The sequence below is a fragment of the Nelumbo lutea genome, chromosome 8 (genome assembly GCF_056320005.1).
Source record: "Nelumbo lutea isolate HS-2025 chromosome 8, American lotus-T2T, whole genome shotgun sequence".
In the NCBI taxonomy this organism is placed as follows: domain Eukaryota; kingdom Viridiplantae; phylum Streptophyta; class Magnoliopsida; order Proteales; family Nelumbonaceae; genus Nelumbo; species Nelumbo lutea.
The window spans coordinates 43,562,659-43,573,439 of NC_142691.1; the positions used below are offsets into that span (position 1 = coordinate 43,562,659).

Here is a 10,781-nt window from a genome sequence, read left to right on the forward strand (position 1 = left end):
TTGCTAGGTAATCCTCCTTGTAGTCTTGCCGAAATAGCTTGAGCAAGTTGTCAAATTTGAGTTTCTATCCCTTGAATTCTTGCCTCCATACTGTTGATAAATTTTTCCATCATATTCTCTAAATTTGGATTCTTCTCTTGTGGATTTTTTGTTGTTGCTGCTGAAAGCCGGGGAGGTGATCTTTGTTTGTTATTACTCCAAGAAAAATTTGGATGGCTTCTCCATCCTAGATTGTAAATGTTAGAGTAGGGATTGAAATTGGACCTGTTGCCACCATAAGAAACAAAATTATCTTATTCAGAAGAAGAGAAAATGGATTTGCTACTTGACAGTCTACACTAGCGTGTCCCCCTTGCCCACAAAGCTCATAAGAAGGGAAGGGAACAGAAGAAACACTCATAGCTGAAACCTCCAAGTTTTCTAATTTCTTATTTAATGCAGTAAGTTGAACCGATAAAGTAGTGATAGAATCAACATTATAAATTCCAACTCCCTTTTTATTTGCTCTCTCATTGCCCCATTGATAGCTATTGGATACCATCTCCTCCAAAAGTTCATATGCTTCTTCGGGAGTTTTTCTCATAAGGGTACCACTTGCAGTTGCATTTAACATTGAACGATTAGATTGATTAATGCCAATATAAAAATTTTGCACTTGCATCCAAATAGGTAGACCATGGTGAGGATACTTCCTAAGCAGTTCCTTAAATCTCTCCCACGACTCATATAAGGTTTCATTATCAAATTGAGAAAAAGTTGTTATGTCATTCCTTAATTTAGCCATTTTAGTTGGTGGAAAATACTTAGATAAAAACTTTTGTTTCAAGTCCATGTAGCAATCGAACCTGTAGGAAGAGAGTTAAGCCAATCTTTTGCTTTGTCCCTTAAGGAGAAAGGAAATAACCTAAGTCTAATGGCATCATCACTAACTCCATTATACTTAAAAGTATCACATATTTCCAGAGAATTGGCAATATGAGAGTTAGGGTCATCATTGGGGCCAGAAAATTGCACACTCATCTGGATCATCTGAATAATTATAGGCTTGATCTCAAAATTGTTTGCTTGCACATTCGACCTCCTAATGCTTGATGTAATACCATTCAGACTAGGTATAGCGTAGGAGATCAATGTCCTTGGATTATTTTGGTCTTGAGCCATCTTGTTTTTTATCTCCCTCATTTGCTTTTTCAAAGTCCTTTCAAATTTTTGATCAAGGGGTATTAATTCTCCACCACTAGTGCGTGTCATGCACTAGGAACATTCAAAGAAAAGAAAAAATTAAAAATTTCCTAAAAAAAAAAATTATAAAGCCCAACTCAATAAAAGTTAAAATGGAAAATTTTAAATCCGAAAATAAAACAAATAGATGTTCAATCTAAGGCTAATTCAGGTAGTTTTGATATGCAATAAACTAGTCCCCGGCAACGACACAAAAAACTTGTTGTGTGATTTATGCACAATTAATTCAGTCAAGTGTACCTTAGTCAAATGCATGTATAATGATGAGAAAAGTGTCGATCCCACAGAGTCTCGATCACAATACCAAATCAATTTTAAACTAACCTAAGTGGAACTCGTGAATCACTTGAATGAATAAAAAGTAAAAGAATTAATGCAAATCCAAGAACTTAATAAAAACTGAATTGATGGATGAATGCAAATAGGGTTTAAATTTCATTAAATCAAGGTTATATAATTACCTATTTAATCCAATTCAAGACCAAAATTACCCTAAGGTATATTAAAGTTACTTGTATGTGATGGTGGATTTCCCTAAATTAATTAATAATCTTTCTCAAGTCATATTAATCCTTTATTGATCCAATTCTACCATCAAATTTCTAAGTGTTTGTCAAAAGGAAAAATAAGCATTAATTTCTTTGGAAACCTCTAATCATAGAAGGAGATTTGACTCACTAAGCTTCATTGATTCCCATACATGAGCTAATCATCTTTCGATATCATAGTCTATCATGCAGTTTTTATTGCCTAAGGATCTAATTCATAACAATCTTTTGGTCAGTCATGCATGAATCATCAAATCATTAAAAGATTGGCCAATTCTTTTAAAGCATTAAGCATAGAAATAAAAATTCCTCATGCAAATAATAAAGGTATCGAATTGAATTAAACAAATAACTACACAATCTTAAAACCAAAATCCATCTAAACCCTAGCTAAGAGAATTTAGCTAGACATCATTAAATTCAACATACCAAAGAAAATTAAAGGGAAAACACAGAAAGAACACATCAAATAATGAATAGAATAACAATAAAACTTTAGCCTTTAGAGGTCGAAGACAAGTGTAGCAACAAAGCCTTCCTCCCTCTTGAATTTGGATTCTTCCTCTCCTTCTTTGGCATGCTGAAATTGTTTCCTATTCTCTTCTGATGTGCTGAGACTGCTTACTCTTCTCTTCTCTACTAAATTCTCTCTAAGGATGTGCTCTTTTGCCTTGAGTCTGTGGCCCTTTTTATAGTGCAGCCTCTCATCAATTGCTTATCAATGCAGACTCCTAATTCAACACAAATTAGGTCTCTTAGTCTTTATCTCAGTTGAATTCCTATCTCTTCTACATTGCCAATTGCTAGACCCAAAATTTGTAGTTCGAATTTCACTTGGATGTTGGTGGCATTAGGTTGAGTGATAAACACAAGAGTTTTAGTCCTATCTCTTATCTTTAATTAGCCATTTGAATCACTTCAAACCGAGTTGTAGGAAGAAAGTTGTGCACAAAATACGGGAACTATATCAAAACAGGAAATTTTCTGATTTTTGTGCATTCATATAAGATCCGATTTAAATGGATTCTCTCCTTCATGGCTACATCATGGAGCATAATTGCTGCATGGTCATTTCTTTATGATTATCTTGATCAATTAAATTAGGCTCCTCCTTAAAATTGCATAATTAAGCTCTAAATCATCTTGCAAGACAATTTCATCATAATTAGTGCAATACCATACTAATTCCAAAAGCATTATTACCAAAGTCATCAAGTTAAAGGTATGAAAATATGTACAAATATAGGCTTATCAAACATCAACCGTAAATCAGGAGAAATGAACACTTCATTAGAAAAGCAGAAAGTCCAGTTGGACGTTTGTAGTGCCCCTAAGTATCTAAACCTTGGGAAAGATGAATTCAAGGTAGATATAGTGGATAACTTTTTAAATGACCTTTTTTCCCCTTGGTTAGCCTAGTTTGAGCCCTGTCTGTCGGAAGATGAAAGTGAGTCAAAGAGTGTAGATGGAAAAAGTGCTTGAATATGTCCGGCTAAAGACGCTAAACTTAGCGTTGGTTGGGAGGCAACCCAATATAGTTTTTAGTGATTTTGCTTTTAGGATTTATTTTTCTTTTCTTGATTCGAGACCAGGTGGCATACCTTGAATCCCGCAAGAAAATGCTATCCATTGTTCCCTTTGGTCCAAATCCCTTTTGCATCATTCTAGTCATGCCATTAGTTTCAATGGCATTTAAGTTGGGGGGTGAGGAAAGAGAGAAAAAAAATCGTGAAGCTAAACCTATAAAGATGGAGAATTAAAATTTCACTAAAATTTTTAAAATTTTTCATTAAAAGAGATTCTCAAATACAAATAGTTAAAGAAACTGATAAAAGAATATTGAATTTTGTAGAAATTGGTAGCAAGTGATAGGAGTAAAAAATTGGTCTTGTTTGAACATTGTCGAAACCGTTTAGAAATTAGAAGATACTCCCAAGTTTACCCCTATCAAGATAGGAAGAGAAAGATTAAGAAATTAGACAAAATACTTCAAATTGTTAAGAGATAGTTGACTACCTTGAATAGTGTTGTGAAAAAGAAAGAGAGAATAAAAGGTCAATGGACACCTTAGACTTAGTAACCGGGTCTCTTTACCTAAGTCAAGTGTCGAGATTTGCACAAAATGGTGAAAAGTAACAATAAAAATAAGTTTAGGGGTAGAAATCTATTGTCAGAAATAATAAGAAGAATACCTGTTTGATTTTAAAATCAATTTCATCTTTTCAAGACAGTTTGCAAATGGAGGGGTAATTAAGATTTTTAGGCCATGTTTCGATAATATTCAAAATAAGATAGTTTTACCCCTAAAGCCCAATACCGATCTATACAGAGTTTGAGAATGTTGTAATCAGGATACTTGATTAATTTTGTTAGGGATGACATTGTAATGGAAAAGATCTATATACTTAATGTAATTTTAAGGCTACATTGCTAAGGGACTAGCAATGTTTAAGTTGAGAGATGTGATAACCCTGCATTTTGATGCCTTAAGGGCATCGATTCAGGGGTATTTTCGGCCTTAGAATTGTCAAACTATACCCCTAGTTAAAATCAATTATGCGACCTCTGAGAGTCTCTATGCAAATTATATAGAAAACTATGATGTTTTCTAGGCTGAAATGCAGTTTTGGGGAAGCTGGTGTGAAGACCAGTTAGGAGATGGGCATTTTTGTAAAGAACTGAGGACAGGAGGGCGCCATCTATCTCTATACAAATTATATAGAAAATCAATTATGCGACCTCTGAGAGTCTTTGTGCAAATAATATAGAAAATTGGGAAGTTTCTAGGCTGAAGTGCAATTTTTGGGAAGCTGGTGCGAAGACCAGTTAAGAGAGGGGCGTTTTTGTAAAGATCTGAGGATAGGAGGGCGCCACCTATTTGTTAAACTCACTCGGCACCCATCCTATTGTATGACCATGCTCCCCTCTCCTTAGCAAACCCTAGGGAGCCTTTTTATCCTAATCTTTTCACTCTTAGCAAACCCTAGCTGCCCCTAGGTGTTTAATCTCCACCCTCCACCTCTTTTAATCTCAACCACTCATTTTAGGGCTCTCCTTTATAGTTTTTAAACCCTAGGGTGCCACCTATTCTACTAAGCCTCACCATTCAGCCCCTCACCTCTAAATCTCAGCTACTCCCTCCTTCTTATATCCCAACCATTCAGTATAGGGCACCACCTATTCTTTTAATCTTAACCCTTCAACCCTAGATGTTCTAATCTACACCCTCCATTTCTGGATGCCCAAATCTCAGCCCTACATAATATTGGGCACCCCCTCCTTTTATTTTAAGCCATAGGATCACCTCAAAACCATCTTAGCCATCCATTAGAAACCCTAGGACATCCCTAACTTTGCTAAATCCCAGCTGCCACCCCCCATCTTTCTCCCTATTTCCAGTTGTATCCACCATTCTCTATAAAAAGGGTTCTAGGGGCCCTGTAAAATAGGTTTGTCAATTCACCCAAGTAAGAAGGAAGGCTGATTTTAAGAAGTTCAAGGGTAGAAGAATAGGAAGACGCCCAAGCAAGAGGAGGGGTTCCTACTTGCAGTTCGCCAACACCACTACTACCACCTTTGGATTTGAATTCCAATCATATTTTCATCAGTTTTAGAATTACTTTCTATTCTTTAATTTCAGTTTATTTTTCCTTCATGCAAATTTACTTTTATTAGATTTAGTTTGTGTTTTAATTCTCTTTTGTAGATCAGAAATTCGGCTAGGTAAGACGGAAGGCCTAGCTTGAGAAGTTCGAGGGTGGAAGGAGAGATCTGGAAACTGCTACCTCTGATCGGATTCTCAGACATTTTTATTTTGTTTCTTTTATTTATTTATTTTTGTTATTTATTTTTATACACTTGCCATTCCTATTACTGTTCGAATTTGGTTTTAATGAATTCCATTTTTTTTCTTTTAATTAATTAATTTTATATTTCTACAACTTCCCTTTGTGTTATCTTGTCCAGATCTAAGAAAATATTAATTTTTCCCTCGCTTCCCTGTGGATATAACCCATTCTCACCCATTTACTACATTAGTAGTTGTTTGAGAATTAAAATAAAATTATAAATGTTTAAATTGGTGTTCCGAATTGTTTAGTGATGCACTTCTGGACACACCAAGTTTTTGGCACCGTCGCCGAGGAAGCACAAAGAAAATTTTTTATTTACTTTTTTCGGATCTGTTTCATTATTTTTTTCATTTTTGTTTTATTACTTGATCCGCTATCTCAATTTAATTCTTGTTTCTCTTTGATTCTGCATGACCGAATAGCGAAAGGTGGGGTATTGGAGTGTTGCAGGACTACGGGACGAAAGAGAAGAGAAGAGAAATTGGATTGCATTTCAGGTGTAGTCGTTCCTTTTTATTTTTTATTCTCTTATTTTTATTTTCGAACTCCTTTTTTTTGGTAGAATAGCGATTTTCAAAATTTTTTTATTAATTTTTTTAGATCTGATTTATTTTCTTTTAGTATTATCTTTCTTCCATTTTGTTTCTAGATCTATTTTTTTTCTTTATTTTAATTTCTTGTTCGATTTTTTTTTCTTTATTAGGATTGTGTTTTTCTTATTAAAAAACAATAAAAAAATTGGATATTTCATTTTATTTTATTTCTTGCAACATAATTTTCTTTTGTTTTATTTTATTTTTGGTTTAATTTTTAGATCTTTTTTCTTTTATTTCAGATTAAAAACAATAAAAACAAAATAAAAGAAATAAAAAAATTTCGTTTATTTTATTTTACTTATTTTTTCAGCGTATTTTTCTTTCGCTAATTTTATTTTCGTATTAATTTTTAGATTTGTGTTTTTATTTTATTAAATAAAACGAAAAAAATATAAAAAAAAATTTACTATAATTTTTTTCTTTTGTTTATTTTATTTTTGGTTTAATTTTTTTAGATTCATATTTTTTTCTTTTAATTTAACTATTTCTTGTTTGATTTTCTGTTTACAATTATTATTTGTTGCTCAATTTCTTTTCTTTTAGTTGTTTAACTGAATAATTAATTGCGAAATAGGAAATTGTTGAAATTTTTGAATTTGAGTTTAAATTTCAAATCTGAATTTAAATTTAAATTTTAATTCAAATCTGAATTTGAATTTCAAATTTCGAAATTTAATTTTTAAAATTTTGAATTTAGAAAAATTAAAAATAAAAAAATAAAAAAGGTTAAAAATTTAAAAAAATTGAAATTTAAATTTTAGGAACTTAAATTTCAAAATCTGAATTTGAATTTAAACTCCAAAAAATTTAAATTTTGAATTAAAAAAATATAAAAAAATAAATTAAAAAGAAAATTTGGTTTATATTTTTCTTGCATTTTCATTTCAATATTTAGGGTATGATATTCTAGAGCATGCATCATATAGGTTTATTTCATTGCTGAAATTATTATTGTTAGTTGTGAATTTGTTAGGTGTTCTTTTTATTATTTTAATTGTTCATTTTGCTTAGTTGTTTGCTTTATTCTTTTAGGTTTAATTGCTCAATTTCATCTTAGAAATAATTGTTCATGCATTGTAATTTGTTGGATTTTGTTGTGTTTATTTTGTCTTTCCGTTAATTCAATTAAGGGCATCCAACCTAAATAAGATAAGGTGGGGCCTTCATCACCCTTCCTTGGCCCAAAAATCACCACCATTCATGTGTGGTTTACCCTAAACCCTAATTTAAAATTTGGATAGCAAGATCCTTTAGGGAAGCCTCACACTTGGTTCAAAGGTATACTGAATTTTAGGAAAGCTTGTAATTACTTTCCATAACTGGCGATTGGTGTTTAAGGAAAGAGATTAAATGGCTATGTCAAATCGGGCTTTGTGGTTACTTAATTAAGTCATTGCGAGAGCAAGGGGAGCCTCCTACATCCCCACCTATTACCTGGCTAACCAAAGGAAATGGTGTAATTCCAAGTGAACCTAAAAGAAATCACATTGATTGAACCGCTAGTTTAGGAAACCCTAGGTCAGCCCCTAGGTCGTGTGGTTGATTTGTTTGCCTTTAAAAAAAGAAAAAAGAATTAAAAAAAAATCAAATTTGAGTTTAAATGTCAGAATTTAAATTTCAAGATCTAATTTTGAAATTATTCAAAATTAAAATTTAAAATTTCATAAAAAAAGAAGAAAAGGGGGTTAAAATAAAATGAATTCAATGGCCAGAGTTTGTAGAATGATAAACTACTTCCAACCTGAGCCACAAATTGATTGGAACCATGTGTCTCAACAACTGGACAAGATTAATGGTATGGCCCAAAGACTTGATGAAGTCCTTGCACATCGTCAACAAAGTGGCCCATACCCAACCTTGGCATCTTGTGCATCATGTTCCATCTATGCAAACCTGACCCATCATGTCAACCAAGTACATGCGGCCCATAGATTTTTTCATCCCAATGCTAATACATTCTCTAGTCCATATAACCTTGGGTGGGAAAATCAGCCTAACTTCAATTATATGGCCGAAATCCAAGAAAACCCCCTGCCAAAAATGCACTCTCTGCCCAAACTCACTAGGAGTACAATGATTACCATGGGACTCAACTGGCTCAATCATGTCAAACCTACACACAGTCCCAACAATATCGTCATTCGTCTAACTCTATGGCCCAACAATTTCAGAGGCCACAAGAACAAAACCAATTATGGCAAATGCATCATAGGAACCAACTGGCCCAACATTATCAGACTTACCCACAACCTCCTCAAGCATGTATAGTAGATTACCAATTCATGCAACTTCAGCAGCTGATCCAAAATTAACAGCAGTCCCTTGATAGATTAGAAAGCCAAATAGGACAGCTAGCTGAAGCCAAGGCGAGAAGAGGAGTAAGGCAACTATCGAGTCAACCGGTTGCGAACCCTAGAAATCAGACATAGGGTTTTCCTCCATAGCAGATTCAATGACCTCTTAAAAACCTTCAGTTTGAAAATAATAAGGCTATTATAACCTTAAGGAGTGGGTGGATTTTAGAGGACCTAGGAGTTAGTGAAGAAGAAAAGGAGAATGAGGACCCTAAGTTAGGGGGAGAAGAAGAAGGAAAGGAAACTTTAGAAGAAGAGCTTGTATTGAACCAACCTGTAGTTCCCTTTCCAACGGCACTCGCATTCGGGCCAGTGCTAAAGAACAAAGAAACTCTTAATGAGGAGAAACGGGAAGTCCATATTAACATCCCTCTCCTCAATGCGATCCAACATGTCCCGGCCTATGCCATGTTTGTGAAAGAGTTGTGTACTCAGATGATGGAGCCACAATCGGCCCCACAAAAAATTATGCTCTCAGCAAATGTTAGTGTAGCACTCCTAAATCAATGACCTCGGAATGTGAAAGACCTTAGTGCCAGTAAAAATATGTTTCCATCCATTTATGATAGGTTCAGGATCAGCAAGTTAAAATCAACCCCAATAGTTCTACAACTCGTTGATTGGTTAGTCAACACTCCTCAAAGTGTTATTGAGGATGTTATGGTCAGGGTAGAGGGTTGTCAGTTCCCATTGGATTTTATCCCAAACATGAACCCAATCGAGAAGGTGAACCATATTCCGATAATCTTAAGATGTCCAATTCTAGCAATGGCCAATACAAACATCAATAGTAAATCAGGAGAAATGAACACTTCATTAGGGAAAGATGAGTTCAAGGTAGATATAGTGGATAACTTTTTAAATGACCCGCTTTCCCCTTGGTTAGCCTAGTTTGAGCCTTGTCTGTCGGAAGATGAAAGTGATTCTACAAGTGTAGATGGAAAAAGTGCTTGAATTTGTCTGACTGAAGACGTTAAACTTGGCGCTGGTTGGGAGGCAACCCAACGTAGTTTTTAGTGTTTTTGCGTTTAGGATTTGTTTTTCTTTTCTTGATTCGAGACCAGATGTCATACCTTGAACTCCGAAGGAAAACAATATCTATTGTTCCCTTTGGCCCAAATCCTTTTTGCATCATTTTAGTCATGCCATTAGGGACAGTGGCATTTAAGTTGGGGGTGAGGAAAGAGAGAAAAAAAAATAATGAAGCTAAGCATTTAAAGATGGAGAATTAAAATTTCACTTAAATTTTCAAAATTTTCCATTAAAAGAGATTCCCAAATAGAAAAAGTTAAGGAAACTGATAAAAGAATATTGAATTCTGTAGAAATTTGTAGCGAGTGATAGGAGTAAAAAATTGGTCTTGTTTGAACATTGTCGAAACCGTTTAGAAATTAGAAGATACTCCCAAGTTTGCCCTTGTCAAGATAGGAAGAGAAAGATTAAGAAATTGGACAAAATTCTTCAAATTGTTAAGAGACAGTGGACTACCTTGAACAGTGTTGTAAAAAAAAAGAGAGAGAATAAAAGGTCAATGAACACCCTAGACTTAGTAACCGTGTCTCTTCACTGAAGTCAAGTGTCGAGATTCGTGTCAAACGGAAAAGGAAATGCCAAAGACACTTACCTAACACTTAGTAACCGGGTCTCTTTACCTAAGTCAAGTGTCGAGATTTGCACAAAATGGTGAAAAGTAACAATAAAAATAAGTTCAGGGGTAGAAATCTGTTGTCAGAAATAATAAGAAGAATACCTGTTTGATTTTAAAATCAATTTCATCTTTTCAAGACAGTTTGCAAATGGAGGGGTAAATAAGATTTTTAAGCCATGTTTCGGTAATATTCAAAATAACACAATTTTACTCCTAAAGCCCAATGCCGATCTATACAGAGTTTGAGAATGTTGTAATCAAGATGCTTGATTAATTCTGTTAGGGATGATATTGTAATGGGAAAGATCTATATACTCAGTGTAATATTAAGGCTGCATTGCTAAGGGACTAGCAATGTTCAAGTTGGAAGGTGTGAACCCTGCATTTTGATGCCTTAAGGGCATCAATTCAAGGGTATTTTCGGCTTTAGAATAGTCAAAATGTACTATTTTCTCAGTTAAAATCAATTATGTGACCTCTGAGGGTCTATGTGCAAATTATGTAGAAAATTAAGAAGTTTTCTAGGCTGAAGTATAGTTTTT

General features: G+C 34.0%; 1 non-coding gene across 1 annotated transcript; it reads left to right on the top strand.

The window, feature by feature from the left end:
* The first annotated feature begins 671 nt into the window (after positions 1-671).
* Positions 672-778, top strand: LOC148843933 (small nucleolar RNA R71). Its single transcript, XR_016103898.1, has one exon. It is a non-coding gene; the product is annotated as a small nucleolar RNA R71 (small nucleolar RNA).
* The last annotated feature ends 10,003 nt before the right edge of the window (positions 779-10,781 follow it).